Genomic DNA, 16,530 nt, shown 5'->3' on the forward strand with positions numbered 1-16,530 from the left:
GACTGAAGCCTATCCAAAGACTCAAGTCTTGAATGTTGTTTATTTTGTCTGCATTCAGAATGAAAGCCTGTAAAAATATCAGTCTCGAGTAGAGCTAAAAGTAATAACAACTTCCATGTTTGGGATGCTCACAGTGTTTTTAAACAGCCATAACGTATGCCCTATTATCATCCCCATTTTACATATAATGAGAGCAACACTCAGACAGCTGAGTAATTCACGGGGCTAATCCAGCTAAGTGGCAGATCAGGGTTCAAGTTCCAGTAGTCAGCACTGTGTTGATGTGGCTTTAAATTCTGTTGTTGTCGAAGCAGTGTTAGTCAGGGGATACATATTCACTGAGCTCTTAAGTGCTCAGTGAAGGCACGTGGCAATGGGAAGCCCCATCATTCAGCAAGTATGTGTTAGCGCTATGCCGGATGTTTCACTAAAAGGAGAAATACAGACACTGGAGGACATATTTGATTGGGTTAGTTTGTCAAGATGGGGACCAAGAAGAAAAAGCTTACTCTAGGATGAAGCCAAGATTCAGAAATGGGACTGAGTGATGCTTACTGGAGCCTTGAGAGGAACTCAAAATAGCACATTCCCTTGAACTTATCACATACATCATAACAAAACAAAAACGAAAATGCAGAGGTACTGGGTTCTGATCCCCAGCACTGTATAAAGACAGAGCGTGGTAGCATATACCCATAATCAACTTGGAATTAGAGGCAGGACCATCAAACGTTCAGGATCATCCTTCGCTACATATCCAGTTTGGGAGACAGTTTTAGCCGTAGACCTCATCTCAACAAAAAAGGCTGGCGAGATGCCTTATTAGGTTAAAGCACTTGTCAAAGACACCTAGTAATCTGAGCACAGTCTCCTGAGCCATTTGGAAAAGGAGTAGAAGACGGCATCCAAACATTTCTATGTCAAGATGGTCAATGGACACAGAGAATTGTCATGACCCTCACAGGCCAGCTAGCATAGGAGACACATCAAGAGAGATGCAGAGGTCCTGAGTTCAATTCCCGGCAACCACATGGTGGCTCGCAACCGTCTGTAATGAGGTCTGGTGTCCTCTTCTGGTGTGTCTGAAGACATGAATAAATTAATTCTGAGAGAGAGAGAGAGAGAGAGAGAGAGAGAGAGAGAGAGAAACTGAAAGTTGTTTTCTGACCTTCACATAATAAGAGTAGTACCCATGCCACCTGAATTTACACACACACACACACACACACACACACACACACACACACACCATAATAAACAAATAAACAAACAGAAACTCAAATATGGCTTGGGAAATGCCTCAGTGGTTAAGAGTACTTGCTGTTCTTCCAGAGGACCCAGGTTCTATTTCCAGCAACCACATGACTGCTCACAACTCTCTGTAACTACAGTTCCGGGATATTGACGCCATTTCTGACCTCTGTAAGTTCCCGCACACACAGGTGTAGATACACAAATGCAGACAAAAATGGTCGTACACATAAAATAAGAATAACTTTTAAGTGAAAAATAGGGGGCTGGCGAGATGACTCAAGGATTAAGACTGACCGCTTTTCCAGAGGACCCAGGTTTGATACCCAGCACCAATATAGTAGCTAACAACGGTCTGCAACTCCAGTTTCAAGGGGTTTGATGCTCTCTTCTGGCTTCCCAGGGTGCCAGGCACTGATGTGGTATACAAACATACAGGCAGAGAAAATACCCATACACATAAATGATAAATAAAATTATTTTTAAGAATTAAAAACAAAAACCAAGAAAAACATTTTGAGGGACAATTTTCACAATCTTGGCTTCTGGACTAACTATAGATGAGCGTAAGCTCAGTGAACTTTGAAACCATATATCAACCAGATCTATAATTCCAGCTACTGGGAGACTAAGGCAGAAGGCTAAACAACTCAGAGCCTCACTGTGCTGTATAGCGGGTCAGGTCCAGTCTGGGCAATTGAGTGAAACACTATCTCCAAAGAGTGCTAGGGATGTGGCTCAGTGGTAAAGCACTTGCCTAGTGTGTGAAAGGTTCTAGCCCCAGTATCATGAAAAGAAAAAACCCACATGTTGAAGATAGTCTTAAGACAGAAGGAATCTGGTTCCCTTGTCACTATTAATCAGGGCAGTGCTTTTAGAGTTCACTTGACACTGTTATCTACTTAGTTACAAGACTAAAGATTTGGGATCTATTTTTGTAGTAGTAATAGTTTCTTAATTCATCAAAAGCTTGGACTCATTTGATTTGGAAGATAGTTACATTACTTTTGTAACATTAGTGATTGTTTTGATTTTCAAGACAGGGTCTCACTATGCAGCCATCGCTGTCCTGGAACTCACTATGTAGACCAGGCTGGCCTAGAACTCACAGAAATTTGCCTGCCTTTTCCTCCCAAGTGCTGGGAATAAAGGTTTGGACCTTTATTCAGTCTTTGCTCAGTTGATGTCTTTATATTTTATTTAATGTATGTCCCTCTGTACATGTGGAGGTCAGAGGACAACTTTCAAGAGTTGGTTGTCTCCCAGGAATGACACTCAGGGCATCAGGCTTGATGGCAAGTACCTTTATCTGCTAACTTAGGCTAAACCATCTTACAGAAGAAGAAAGAAGCCTGTTTGAAACAGAGTCTCTCTATATAGCTCTGGCTGTCCTGGAACACAATAGGTAGATTGGGGTGGTCTTGAACTCACAGAGAGCCTCCTGCCTTCTCAGTGGTAAGATTGGAAGTGTGTGCTACCACGCTCAACACTGGACTTTTTGAGCGGGGAGAGAGAGACTTTGAGGACAAATGGAATCTGTGAAGAGAATATTGAGTGAGGATGGAAGACTTGGGGCTTTTATTTTCTTGGGGTGCAGTCTGATGAACCCCTGACAAAGGGAGAAGGAAAGGGTGTGCTCTCGGTGGGCTCTCTAGAGGCTGTGAAGAGGGTGGCTCTTCAGATCGCATTTTCCTGAAGTAGGTTCCGCCCCAGATCCTCCTGTGCTGGGATGGAACTAGGGTACTGGTCATGCTAGGAGAAGAGCTCTGGGACTGAGTCGTACCCTAACCCCTTTCCTCAAGTTTTAGGTCTCTTTTGTCAAATTCCCAACTTTGGTCTTTCCCTGGTCTAGCTCAGTGCCTGTACAAACAGGATGTGTGCTGAATGGAAGCTGGCTCTGGTCTCTTAACTTCTTGGCTCAAGTGAAGAGCCATCAATATCTGAGTACCTGCTGGGTGAGAGGAGCCATCTCCTTCAGTGAAACATCCTAACTTCACACCAGTCTGAGTTCCAGAAGGATGAAAGAAACACTATAAGTAACCAGACTGGGCTGGATGTGGTAGTGCACACCTGAAATTCCAGCACTCTAGAGGCCAAGACAGGATTGCTGTCAGTTCAGGTCCAGCCTGAGTTGCAGAGTAAGACTGTCTTTTTCCCCAGCTCCTGGAAGCCTGAGATAGGGGGATTAATACCAGAGCTGTAGAGATAGAGCCTGGGTTTTGCCACCTGTGCTCAATAAGTCAACTAAAGAAACAAGAGAGGCAGCCAGCCAAAGATTTATCCAGTGTAACCACACTGGGAAGAGAAACTGGGAAGATAATCTAGTGAATTCCAACCCCATCTCAGAGTCCTGACATGATGTATAAATACAGGGCCAAAGGTTTCTATCATTAAGTCCTGGTCAACCTGTGGTTCTGCCATTGTGTGGCTCCTATTTGTCCTGCAAGGCGATCAGACAATGGGTCAGAACTGAGCAAAATCTCTTTCTGGGAGACAAGCTCTCCCTCTGGCTGGTGCCAGACTTTCTTTCCCAGCAAGAGACTCCTGGGGAAATTACAATTTATTGGGGTCTGGGAGCCATTGTTTCAATAGTCTGATAGTCTCTAAAGCTCCTGAACAGTTACTGGATGTTTCAAGGTTGATCTGGGCTACATAGTGAATTCAAAGGTAGCCTTAGACTACAGAATGAGACAGTCTGAGAGAGAGAGAGAGAGAGAGAGAGAGAGAGAGAGAGAGAGGAACAACTAAAGAAGAAAGAAAAAAAAGTAAAGAAAACACAGGGAAACAGCCCTCTCAGATACTGCAGACACCAATATTTCCCAGCTGCAGACTCTTGGGGATAAGAAAAGCATTAGCATAACACTTTGAGACAGGGTCTTACTATGCTGACAAGGCTTCATCGCCAACTTCTGGGCTCAAGTTACTCTCCTGTGTCAACCTTTCAAGTCCCTGGGGATACAGGCACAAACTTTAAAGTTTGAGTCTTTCAGACATTTATTTATTGTGTACTGGTTTATTTATAGACGTGGTCTCCTGTAGTTCAGGTTAGCCTTGAACTCACTGTGCAGTTGACAATGACCTTGAACTCACTGTGTAGTTCATGATGACCTTGAGCTCACTGTGCAGTTGACTGACCTTGAGCTCACTGTGCAGTTGATGATGACCTTGAGCTCACTGTGCAGTTGACAATGACCTTGAACTCACTGTGTAGTTCATGATGACCTTGAACTCACTGTGCAGTTGACTGACCTTGAGCTCACTGTTCAGTTGACTGACCTTGAACTCACTGTGCAGTTGACTGACCTTGAACTCACTGTGCAGTTGGCAATGACCTTGAGCTCACTGTGTAGTTCATGATGACCTTGAGCTCACTGTGTAGTGTACGATGACCTTGAGCTCACTGTGCAGTTGACTGACCTTGAACTCACTGTGCAGTTGGCAATGACCTTGAGCTCACTGTGTAGTGTACGATGACCTTGAGCTCACTGTGCAGTTGATGATGACCTTGAACTCACTGTGTAGTTCATGATGACCTTGAACTCACTGTGTAGTGTACGATGACCTTGAGCTTACTGTGCAGTTGACAATGACCTTGAACTCACTGTGCAGTTGATGATGACCTTGAGCTCACTGTGCAGTTGACAATGACCTTGAGCTCACTGTGTAGTTCATGATGACCTTGAACTCACTGTGCAGTTGACTGACCTTGAGCTCACTGTGCAGTTGACTGACCTTGAGCTCCTTTTGCTTCCACTTCCTGTGTGACGAGTGTTTAGGCATGTACTGCTTAGACAGCTTTGGACTGTTATCCAATGCTTTTGTTCGTTGATCCTAGTATTACTTTTGTTGTCATTGTGATTAAAATGCCCCTACAAAAGTAACTAACGAAGCAATTGGTTAATTCTAGGGGATGTTCATCATGGGGTGGGTAAGTAAGGGGTAGGACGGCTATACTGAAGTCAGGAACCAGAATGTGGTGAATGTTCTCTCTCTCTCTCTCTCTCTCTCTCTCTCTCTCTCTCTCTCTCTCCCCCCCCCCCCCCGTAATACTGGGAATTGAGCCCAAGGGCTCACACCTGATTAGCTACACTCCAGTCCAGCTTTCTCCTTTGTATCCAGTCCAGGCCCTCCAGCCCATTGACTTGGACTTGTACTACCCACAGGTACAGTGATGCTTTCCACTTCAATTAACCTAATGTCCTTCTCAGGCATGCCCAGAAGCTAAGCTAATCTTGACCTTGTCAAGGTGACAGACAGAATTGGTCATCACAACTCTCTTCACCATTTGCTTGGCTGGGGAGGGGGTAAAATTCCCAGTGATGTTCTGGTCTGCAGCTCTGCCTCCCTCCACAGACCAGGACTGCTAATAACATCAGTTCTCCCATCTCTGTCCTCATCTAACCCGAAGGTGAGTTCTCACGAAGGAATGGGTTTACTTGGCTTACAGTTTCGGAGGGGAAAGATTGGGTAGCCCCCTTGATTACTCCTGTTAAAAGCCTACCGGTAGATCTCAGGTGGCAGTGAGCGACAGTCAAAGCTAGAGGGAGAGAGAGGTCACCAATAAAACAGGATGCCATGGAACAAGCATCCTTAGGCTGCCAGACTGACCTGAGTCCCATGAGAACTACCTTAGTCCCTTCCTAAGGCAGGAACCCCAGGGCCTAAGGACCTGCTAGTGGTCCCACCTTCTAGAGTTTGCAAACAGCCTCCTCATGGGGACCTAGTTCCTACTGTGAGCACCTTGGGGACAACCTCCACTCAAATAATATACGTTGCTGGTTGTGGTGGTGCTGCACACCTGTAGTCTCAGGAGGCAGGAATACCAGGGGTTCAAGGCCAGCCTCAGCTATTGAGCAAGAGACCCTGTCAAACAATACCAATCACCTCAGTCAGCTTTTAGCAACAGGGAGTAAGATGCAGCTTTGATAATTAAATCATCTGTTCATTCACATAATTCATTTGTATTTATTGAGTTCGTTTAGTGTGTGTGTGTGTGTGTGTGTGTGTGTGTGTGTACGAGATGTTGACATCAGGTGTCTTCTGATTGCTCTTCATCTATATGTTGAGACAGACAGGGTCTCTCACTTTAACCCAGAGCTCATCTAGTCTAACTAGTCTGCTCATCCCTGAGAGTCTCTGTCCCTGTTTTCCGAGTACCGGGAATCAGGATGCTTTACCTGCTGAGCCATCTCACCAGATCCCTTAAATATGTTTTTAATAAGCATTGTGGGCTAACTGTGGAAGAATAGCCTGTGACATTTGGAACTTTCTTCTTCTTCTTCTTCTTTAAAGATTTATTTATTTAATGCATATGAGTACACTGTCACTATCTTCAAACACACCAGACGAGAACATCAGATTTCATTACAGATGGTTGTGAGCCACCAAGTGGTTGCTGGGAATTGAGCTCAGAACCTCCAGAAGAGCAATCGGTGTTCTTAACCTCTGAGCAATCTCTCCAGCCCCCCATTTGGAACGTTCTAGTCTTAACCTTTTATATCCTTGGACTCGCTTGATTTTCAGAACCAATAGTATGAAGCAGGTCATACTATTACAATAATATGATTTTTTTTTTTGTACTAGATACCGAAACTTCAGCCTCATACATGCAAGGCAGGCATTACATCAGCAGCTCTTGGTGTGATTTTTATCAATGAAGAAACCAACACTCAGGAACGTGGATGACTTGATCAAAGTTACATAGCTTGTATGAAACACATGTCAAGAATCTCTATCCTCCCATGATCCCGTGTCTCTCTCTGAATCACAGTCAGGAGAAGTACCGGGGCTTGATGACCAACAGTCAAAAACCAACCAGCTCTGCCTGAATGAAATATGGCAGAGAGTGATATCACTGGGGTACCCAGCATTTTCTTCTGGTCTCTCTGCACACATATGCACGCACCACACACAGAGACAAAAACCACAAACTGAAATGAGGGTGGGATTGGTGCTGGGAGAAGAGCCATGAGGAAGAACTGTGTGTGGTTCACAGGTGTTAATGCCAACAGTGGCAGGAGACGGGGACTACAGGCAATAACCGTGCCTCTGTATTGTATAGAACATTTGTATTATTCAAAACCGACTGGATGCCCCTCTGTTTTCAGCCTCTGCCTGCACAAAGCTATCATCTTTACACTCTGGTGGTACTTCACAATTCCTGGGTTGAGCAGGCCACACAGTAAAGAGAGGAACTGTCTGCTTTTCTCTTGTTGTCAGCTCAGGGCTATTCCTTTCAATGCCTGGGGCAGAGTTGGGGATGGAGGCTCTGCCCCAGCCCAGGCTGTCTACCCAGGGGCCCAGGTTGGCATGGTCTGCTTTCTGTAGGTGCTTACACATATCTTTCTGGGTTAGTTATTTTTTCGTTGCTCTGAACAACATATCTGAGAAAATGGTAGAAGGGGGGGAAGGATGTCTACTTTGGCTCACAGCTTCAGAGGGTTCAATTCATGGTCGCTTGGCCCTGTGGGATTTGAGGAGAATGTCATAGTGATGGAAGTGTGTGGTGGAGGATTGAGAGACCCCTGGAGACCAAATGTAACCTTCAAAGGAGCCACTAGTGACTCTCTTCTTTTAGGAAGACCCCGGTGTCTCCACAACCTTCCCCAAGTAGCACCACCCACTATAGACCAACAGCTCAACATGGGAGCCCCTGGTGGGGACAGGGCATATTCAAATGGTAACAGTCTGCATCCCTCTTTCTGACTCTCTCCTCACAGATTGTGTGGCATTTTGGAGGGTGGAGTGCCTGGGCACCTAGCCCACCACTTCCCATCCCAATCTGGCCCTGGGCACAGGCCACATGGCACTGGCCATCAGCCTGGCCTCCTGCCCATCTATTATGGCTTCAGCTGCTGGGCTGGCACACTGACCAAAAGAGCCAACCCTGCCCTCCCTCCCTGAGTCCTGTTCCTGGGGCAGAATCTGCAGTTTGATGAGACTGTGCAGGGTAGGGGTGGGAGGCGGTGGTTAGTGAGAACTTTAGGGTGAAGAAGGACTCATTATGCTCCAAGCAGGTGTGTCCAACCTACGGCCCATGTGTGGCTGCTGACAGCTACAAATGTAGCCCAACACAAAACTTTAAAACATTATGGGAATTGTGTGTGTGTGTGTGTGTGTGTGTGTGTGATTATTTTAAGGAACTTGACTGTGAGGTTTCCAAGCATGATTTTTGTAGATGACACTATTGTGTTTGCAATGCTGCTGCTGCTGCATTGCTGGGCTGCAAGCCTCGGAGGAGAAGCAGCTGCTGAGCTGCTGAGCGAAGCTGGGGGTTAGAGGGAGGGTGGTGGTCCCCCCTGGGCCTACTTGTCTCCTCTCTTTCTCAGGGCCTGTGCAAAACACATGAGTCTAAGCACACCTCACACTGGTGGGCATGCGCTGAGCATGGCCCTGGTCTGTCTCAGCACATACCCACTGTATCTGTTACATGAGCACCTCACACATCCTGGTTATGCAGAACAACGCCTCTCCCTTCTGATGGCATCCCATCCTCTGCCGGCGGTGAGGGCTGGTGTTGTGTGGAGCGCGGGCCATACTTTGTTCTTACATCCATGTGCGCCGTATGTTCAAATGTGTGAATCCCCTGAAGGGATGCTGGGTGGGGGGGGGGGGCAGGAAGCCTGAAAAAGATAGGGAATTTATGAGGCGCTTTTGTCGGGAGACAGTCGTAATGAAGAAAATTCAATTTTCTGCAGCTCGGAGAGTCAATATGTTAAATCTCGGAGAAGCTGAGGAGTGACAGCGGAATGGCAAAGTCAATGGGACGTGCGTGGGAGGGAAGCCGTCTGCCAGCGTCTGCAGCTGGCTGCCTCCTCTCCATACCCTTGAACTGAAGCTGGGGGACAGGATGGTACCAGATACCCAAGTTTTTGGAAGTGTCTTGCCTCTGCCAGCCAATGCTGTTCCTAATGAGAAAGTACCTTCCCCCAAGTTCACTTCTACTCTGGCACCTATTTATTTATTTAGAGACAGGGTTTTTCTGTGTAGCCCTGGCTGTCCTGGAACTCACCCTATAGAGCAGGCTTTGGCTTGCAACTCACAGAGATCTGCCTGCCCCTGCTTCCCAAGAGCTGGGATTAAAGTCATGTACCACCGCACCCAGTGGAAGTCCCTCTTGTAGTCTAACTAGTACTCTGTCTTGATGCAGTTACTGTTTTATAGTGGCTGTTTCTAACTAAAGTCACTAATAGGATACATTTTTAATATTTCACTTTTTCTTCATCATCATGTACTCAGAAAAGATTCAACTTTCTGCATTTAGTCTTCATCCTCTTTCCAGCTTCCTGTTCCAGAAGGCAGCACAAGAAAGAGCTGGGGAGCGGGGGAGGGTGTCCATAGTGAGCCCAGTGTCACCGGGAACCATGATTAGCCGAGCTGCTGGCTGTGTAATTGGCGTGTGCCTGCGTCCCCGGGGTCTGGTGTGTTAACAGCGGGTCCCTGTGGTGAGTAACGAGATCTGGGCCCATGGCTGGTTGCACACTCTAATTAATTAGTGCTCCTCCGATGTGGAGGAATGAGAAGAAGCTGAGGGAGGCCACGTGGGGGCGCCTCAAAGTGAGAGTCTAAACTCTTCAGAGCTCACAGGTACCCGAAGTCTGAGGGAACGGGAGCTTCCACCCCAGAGTGAGGGTTCAGTGGGTGTTGATTGGGTGCAAACCCATGCGCTGGTTGGTCCATGCTTGGTGCAAGGGTCTACCCTCAACTAAGTCCCAGATTCAAGCCTTTGCTACACATCTTTCTGGTGAAACCCAGAAGCGTGTGGAGGACTAGGGCTTCCAGCCTCTTCAGCCTGGTTCTTGTCTGCTCACAGCAGATGGCTTCCCACCAGCCATTCACACCTGCCTCACACTCACGAGGCTCAAGGACTTTTGTATTCTCACTTTCCAGACACTGCCTGCTCCTGCACATGAGGATTCTCGGCTCTTGGGGTAGCTAATGGTCCAGAGGCCTTTCCCTCAGCCCTCCTGTGGATTGACTCCAGAGCCTTGCTTCATGCTAGGCCAGCATCCTACCATGGTCTACAGCAGCAGCCCTTAGACTATAGGACAGGCTCTCACTATGCGGCCCAGCCAGGCTTTGAGCTCTGCATCCCAAGTGCATCACCATGTCTGGATAGTCTGTTTTGAAACCTGGCATCTCTGGGTGGGGAAGATACAACAGAAACTTCAAGTAGGGAGCAGGGAGAAAGTTCTGAGAGCATCCTCCTCCTCATGGCCTCACCTCTACAGTATGATCATGATTATTATAGCAGCAAGAAAAATCAAGGGGAGAAGTGGGAAAGAACTTCCAGAAAGCAGAACTCTATTTGTCTGCTGAGGCAGAAATCTATGCCTGACGCCTCGAGGGTCTAGGGTGACCAGGCATCCCTTACCATCCCCCTCATGGAGAGCTTCCTTTAACGTTGAAATCAAGCAAGGTGTGTGGGGCGGGAGAGTGGGGAGGGAAACTAGAGAAAATCCGCAGAATTGGAGATGAGGCTGCGGGCAGGAGCTCTGCCTTCCATGTGGCGGCACGAACCCCGTTCTCGCGCCCGGTAATTGCTAAATTACCCGCCATCTGCTCGGCTCTCAGACATAAATTATCTGCGAGGAGAAAAGCCACAGAGGCGGTGTACTTTCCTCCCGCCCGCCCAAACTCGCGAGAGGAGCTAAGGGTGGGCTCGTGCAGCACAGGCCTCAGTCCTGCAGAAGGGGAAGCAGTCCAAGGGCACTAAGAGGGGCCCTCGGGATGGGGGCGGGGCGAGATGGGGCGGGGCCTCACATGGACCGGCCCCCTCAGCAGGCGGGGCCTAAATGTGGGTAGCTCTCTCAGTGGGTGGGGTACTCCCCATTGCTCCCTGGAGGAGGCGGGACCTGTGTGGTGGGCGGGGCTTCTCACAGGTGGGCCCACAAAGCATAGCAGGTTTTGGGGTGCCATTCTTCTCTACCCAACCTCCAGGCCGTGGTTTCCTGATGTCTCTCCAGCTCTCTGATAGCTGTCCCAGGAGCAGGGCAGGAGAGAGGGGCACAGGCCGACAGCATGAGCAGGACCTTAGCCTGGGACCTTTGGTTCTGAGGGTTGGGCAGGGGAGGGATGTAGAAATGACAGGCAATGGATAAAAGGCCGTAGGTTGCAGAGGTGCAGAGTTGGAAGGAAGAGAAGGTGGGTCTCTGGGAGATGGGGCAGGTGCAAGTGGAGTGAACAGCAGGCACAGGGGATCCAAGACAGTCACTCAGGGATAGCAGAGTGAGCCCTGTGAACATGGAGGGTCCAAGGAGAGTCGAAGGCACATAGAGTACACAATATGGAGCTCAGGCCTGAAGGAATATGGGGAGCTCAAGGCTGCACCAGGGAAAACAAGGGCGCCTTGGAAGGTCCCAGGAAGGTGGCATCTCCAGAACCATCTGCCGCTCTCAGGCTGGACCCTGGCTCTCTGGAGCTGAGGAGTCAGGGGTCCCACCCAAACTCCAGGCACCTGCAGGGTGTGTCCACGGGGTGGGGGCGGGCGGGCGACTCCCAGCTCCACGCAGGACAGAGTGGGGTTTGTGCGGCGCGATTGTTTAGTATTCATGGGGCGACGCAATCTCTCCCACATCTGCTTAGCACAGCAAGTCCTGTCATATAACTGTCTCCCGCACTGTCTGTCCATAAAGAATGTCTCGGAATTGGTGTAATTCAGAGAAATTAATGACGACTTTCTGCGGGACGGCTCCCTGGGGGATGATTAACACTTCATCGTCCATCTGATGCGCGGGGCCCAGCGCTCCATCGCGAACATTTGGGCCGTGGCCAGCCGCATTAAAGGTTATTACGGAAAACGCGACCTGCAAACGGGCGAGAGGCATGATCGACCAGGGGCGGGGGAGGGAGGACAGACGGGGTGCCCATCCTAGCCGGCCAAGTCCGAGATCAAGTTTCCTGAAGTGTGCGCATCTGAGGCGTCTGATGCTGAGGATGGATGGGTTTCTGGTTTAGACTATGAAGGACCTGGAGGGCATTGGGGGAACTACTAGGACCCATTTCACCTCAGAGCTGAGGAAGGGAGCGGAGTCACTCTTCATGGTGGATGCACAGCTAATGGAGGCTTTCCTTGTCTTTAGCTCTCACAGCATCTTTAGGTGAGTTTTATTAACAGTCGATGTACTGGAGACTCAGAGAGGTTGTGTCATGTGTCCAAGGTAGCACAGCTTATAAAGACAGCAAGGCAGAATATGAACTCAAGAGTCTTAATTCATGAGATCTTACCTTTCCTGCCACACTACGGTGGGAGGTGGGGAGAAGCTTTAGTGTCTTCCCCCAATTTCCTGCACAGTGGGTGGTAGCTAAGTGTTCAAAATGGCGGACAAGTGGAGGAATTACCTACGAATGCTCCAGAAGCCCCACTTCTGGTCTGGACCTGAGACCTGAAGACTCTGGAGGCTGGAAATGGTACAGGGTGCCATCGTGGGCCTGGAAGCATGGCCTCCTACGGCTTCCCTGGGCAACCTCAGCCTCTAGAGAGGGTTCTGATCCTCAGTCTGTAGGAAGGGGTACAGGCATGCACACAGTGCTGGTGAACATCAGAGTGCAAGTGTGTGCACATGTCAACCAAGGTATGAGTTATGAGTGGGTGTGCCTTTGCACGTGTGAGAGAACACATGTACCATATGAGGAAATATCAACTTCTAAGTTGTCTGCCCCTCCCAGCTCCTCACTCTGTCTTAGAGCAACCGAGTCCCCACAGTTTTTTTTTTTTTTCTGACATTAATATTCTGGCACACCATGCCCTTGTAAACTTACTTCACTGGATTCACTAAGTGGTTCAAAGCCATTTGTTTGTTTCCTGGAAATTCTGATAAAGGCCATGTGTACATTCTCACTGAACTGCACGTGGGCGGAGGTTTTCCAGGCCACTTGTGCTGAGGAGTTCTTCCTTGAGTCTACCCTCAAATCCTCTTGTTATCCTGGGACATTCAATAGACCCAAGCACGTTGTTTGAAACTAGAGCTTCCTCTTCCTGTTTCCGGCATGGGGGTAGTTTCTTCTGGTTGGGGTGGTGGTGGGAGAAGCCCAGAGTATAGGTGCTAATAGTGGTTATTACCTTTAAAAAGTGCCAGTAATGATCTGTGTAGTTAAAAATTACATTTATTATTTACTATGTGTGTGTGTGTATGAGTGTGCATGTGTACGTGTGTGTGTGTGTGTGTGTGTGTGCGTGTGTACACATCTTTCTGGGAGTTGGTTCTCTCCTTTCACCTTGTGGATTCTGGGATTGAACTCAGGTCATCAGACTTGGCCACAAGTTCCTATATCGACTAAATCATTTAGTTTGCTCTCTCTGAATAACTAAACCTAGACTTTCCTGTGTGTGGAGGTTGTGTGTGTGTGAAAACCTGGTGGATTGCAAACCGCTCTAGGAAGGGGGAAATGGATCAACAATGGTCCCTCTTCATAATAGAGAAGGGATGGTGTCCTCCCAGTGTTCTTGATGCTTGGGGCTGTCCCTGAAAACCCAAGTCCCTGCTTCCTGGTCTAGAACTTCTGGAGCTGCTATGAGCGAATCCTGGGGTCCTGGTACCCACCATATCTTTTGCTTCAGTGTCTTCCTGTCTGAACATCTGTGTGGTGTTTTTGCTTCCCATTCTAGTAGTCAGAAGCCCATATCCTTTCTTCTCTTAGACTCTTCCTCCAAACAGCCCCCCCCCCCCGCCCCTTTGCAATACAATGCCCCATAACCTCTTCCTCTGGAAAGCCCTCCGGGATGTATTCTCCAGTGTAGTGTTGAAGTCCCAAACCTCCCTTTTGTAAAGTGCTGTCAGGATGTTCAAGCTGTTTCTCGTTAACCATCTCTTTCTCAATTGTGTACCTACACACTCTGGTCATAGCTGATTTCATCATACAGTGGGTCTGCCTCTCCTGGGACCTCTGACTCTTAGAACTGCAGGGAAAACCACACTCCCTTCTCTTTTCCTGGGTTCCGGGAATGTTAGTAGGAGCTGCACCCCATGGCCTGGTCTGTCTGGTGCGTGGAAGTGGTGGTGAGGCCCTTTCTCCATGATGAGTTTGCATGTAGGTTAGGACTTAGCCCTAGGCCCTGAGGGCCCCTGCTTTGCTCAGGCCTTGGTCACAGGTCTTTGCTGGCTATCTGCCCCATAAAGGCGTGAAGGGAGCAATAGCCTTGCCCAGATAGCTCAGATTGGATCCGCACCAAATACCTGGCCCGAGCCTTCGTCTGCTTTTACTCTCCCATGTTTCTCCCACGCAATCTTACCACCCCATGGAGTCGTTCCAGAACTGAGCCCCTTTCCGGAGACCCTGGACTGGTCCTGCCTAGTATGGGAAGAGTGTAGATCTGAGGAGCCAAAGGCGCCTGATCTCGAGACCAATCGATGGATTGGCCGCCACCTTGTGGCCGGTAGTGAACACGGCAGGGTTGGGGTACCCGTGCTAAGAGGAATCCACTGGAAAGGAAGGGGAGTGACTTCATCCTGAGTGGTGTCCTCAGATTTCCTTGACGTTGAGAGGGCTTCTCAGCAAATCCCTAAATTTTTACTTGAAAGGGGAGAGAGAACGACAGGGAAAGCCAAGTAGCAAGAACACTTCTAGAAGAATCCTACCTCCCCAAATAACCGAACCGGAAGCAGGAGTGGCGCTGTAACCTTAAAATACATTTGGTTGCTTGAACACCGTTGCATATTCTGTTCCTTACTGGGGATGTAATCGAGGGCTTTTGCACAGGTTCCCAGACTAGGCAGCCTCATTAAACAACCTAGGCTGACCATGAACTCCTGAAGCTCAGGCAGGCCTAGAACTTGTGACTCTCCTGCTTCAGCCTCTAGTAGTTGAGATTACAAGTCTGCACCACAGGCCTAGCTTTGCACATATGTTTTAAAGCGCTGATAGTCCCCTGTCAGTGAGTGTTCCATCTTCCCCAGTCTCCCTCTCTCTACACCCTTGGCTCAACAAGTCTTTTCAGAAATCTCAGTTCTATAGTCTTCTTCTTCTGACTTAGTCTGTGTCTACCACCAAGTTGCTGATCTGGGAAGTCCCCTCTGTGGTCAAATTTTAATCTTTTTTTTCTTCTTCTTCAGAACTGGAAAAAGAGAAGGACCCATAAACAAGAATCACAGGTGGGAAGACAATGAGGGAGGTTCTGAAGGAGGGATACTCTGCTTCCAGTTTTCCTCCTCTGCCTGCTTAGGTCTTTGGAGATGATGCAGATCGGGGGAGGGGGGAGCCCACTTCCCTGGAGGCTTTGAGACTCACAGGTGCTAGGGAAAAGAACCCCCCCTGAGTTCTGACTGACACATTGCTACCCCTTCTGTAGAGCAAGGTGGGGAGGTGTTTGTCTGATTCTCTCTCATCTTAGAATCCTTTGCTCTATCAGAATCCCAGGCCCTGAGGCTCCCACAGTGACTCTTGATTTTTCTCAGTGCCAACCCTCCTGGAACCAACCTTCCTGGAGAACCAAGGTTCCCAGAGTCCTCCCAGCTACCGACTCCTCCTCTCCTGATATTCCTTGGAAATCCTGGCTCAGTAATCTGTCTCTGCAGACCTCTCTGTGAAGTGTGAGTCTTCCCTATAAAGTATAGGGGGTGTTCTTCCTTCCACGGTGGGGAAATCTTCCCTTGGAGCGGAAGTTCTCTGCTGCACCATTTGCTGCTGCTGCTGGCCTTACTGAGCTAAATTAAAAAGCAATGTTCTGTGCGTGGCTCCAGCCCTGTGGAGCTTGACTCTGGGAAAAAAGACAATTACCAGCCCCTGCATCTCTCTCTTGTCTGGCCGCCTTATAATTTTTTTTCTGTGGCTGCCTGGTATGCAACATTTATGTTTTTAATAACACCAGAATGGTTTTGACCTTGGGAATTCATAGTAGAATGGGCATTGTGAGCTGCCCCAACGTGACCAAGATCAGCGTGTCTCAGACCCTCCCAGCACAGAGGCTCCAGGGCTTCCTAGATTCTAGGGAGATTCATAGGGGCGGATGGGGGTTATGGGGGCAGAATCTGAGAAACTAGAGTGAACCCAGATACACATGGGGATGGGCAGAATGGGGGTTTTGAAAGGTTGGGTGTGCCCCCTCCCCAAGGAAAGTGCCAAGTGTGTGCTGGGTGCTGTGGGTATGTATGGGCAGAAGCCATTTGCCCACAGCAGATCTCATTTCTCCTCACTCTCCTTTCTATTTACCACTCTAATTTAATGAACACAGGAAGCTTGGAGGGGTAGCCAGAAGAACTTCCCAGTAGAGGGTATGGGCACCAGAGGGAGGGAGGGGCTGGAAAGCATGAAGATAGGGAAGGGACTGGGAGAGAGCCTTCT

General features: G+C 48.6%; 1 long non-coding RNA gene across 1 annotated transcript; it reads left to right on the top strand.

The window, feature by feature from the left end:
- Positions 1-11,901: 11,901 nt before the first annotated feature.
- Positions 11,902-15,779, top strand: LOC143434245 (uncharacterized). Its single transcript, XR_013103588.1, has 3 exons — positions 11,902-12,036; positions 15,303-15,341; positions 15,645-15,779. It is a non-coding gene; the product is annotated as an uncharacterized LOC143434245 (long non-coding RNA).
- The last annotated feature ends 751 nt before the right edge of the window (positions 15,780-16,530 follow it).

The sequence above is a fragment of the Arvicanthis niloticus genome, chromosome 13 (assembly GCF_011762505.2).
Source record: "Arvicanthis niloticus isolate mArvNil1 chromosome 13, mArvNil1.pat.X, whole genome shotgun sequence".
In the NCBI taxonomy this organism is placed as follows: domain Eukaryota; kingdom Metazoa; phylum Chordata; class Mammalia; order Rodentia; family Muridae; genus Arvicanthis; species Arvicanthis niloticus.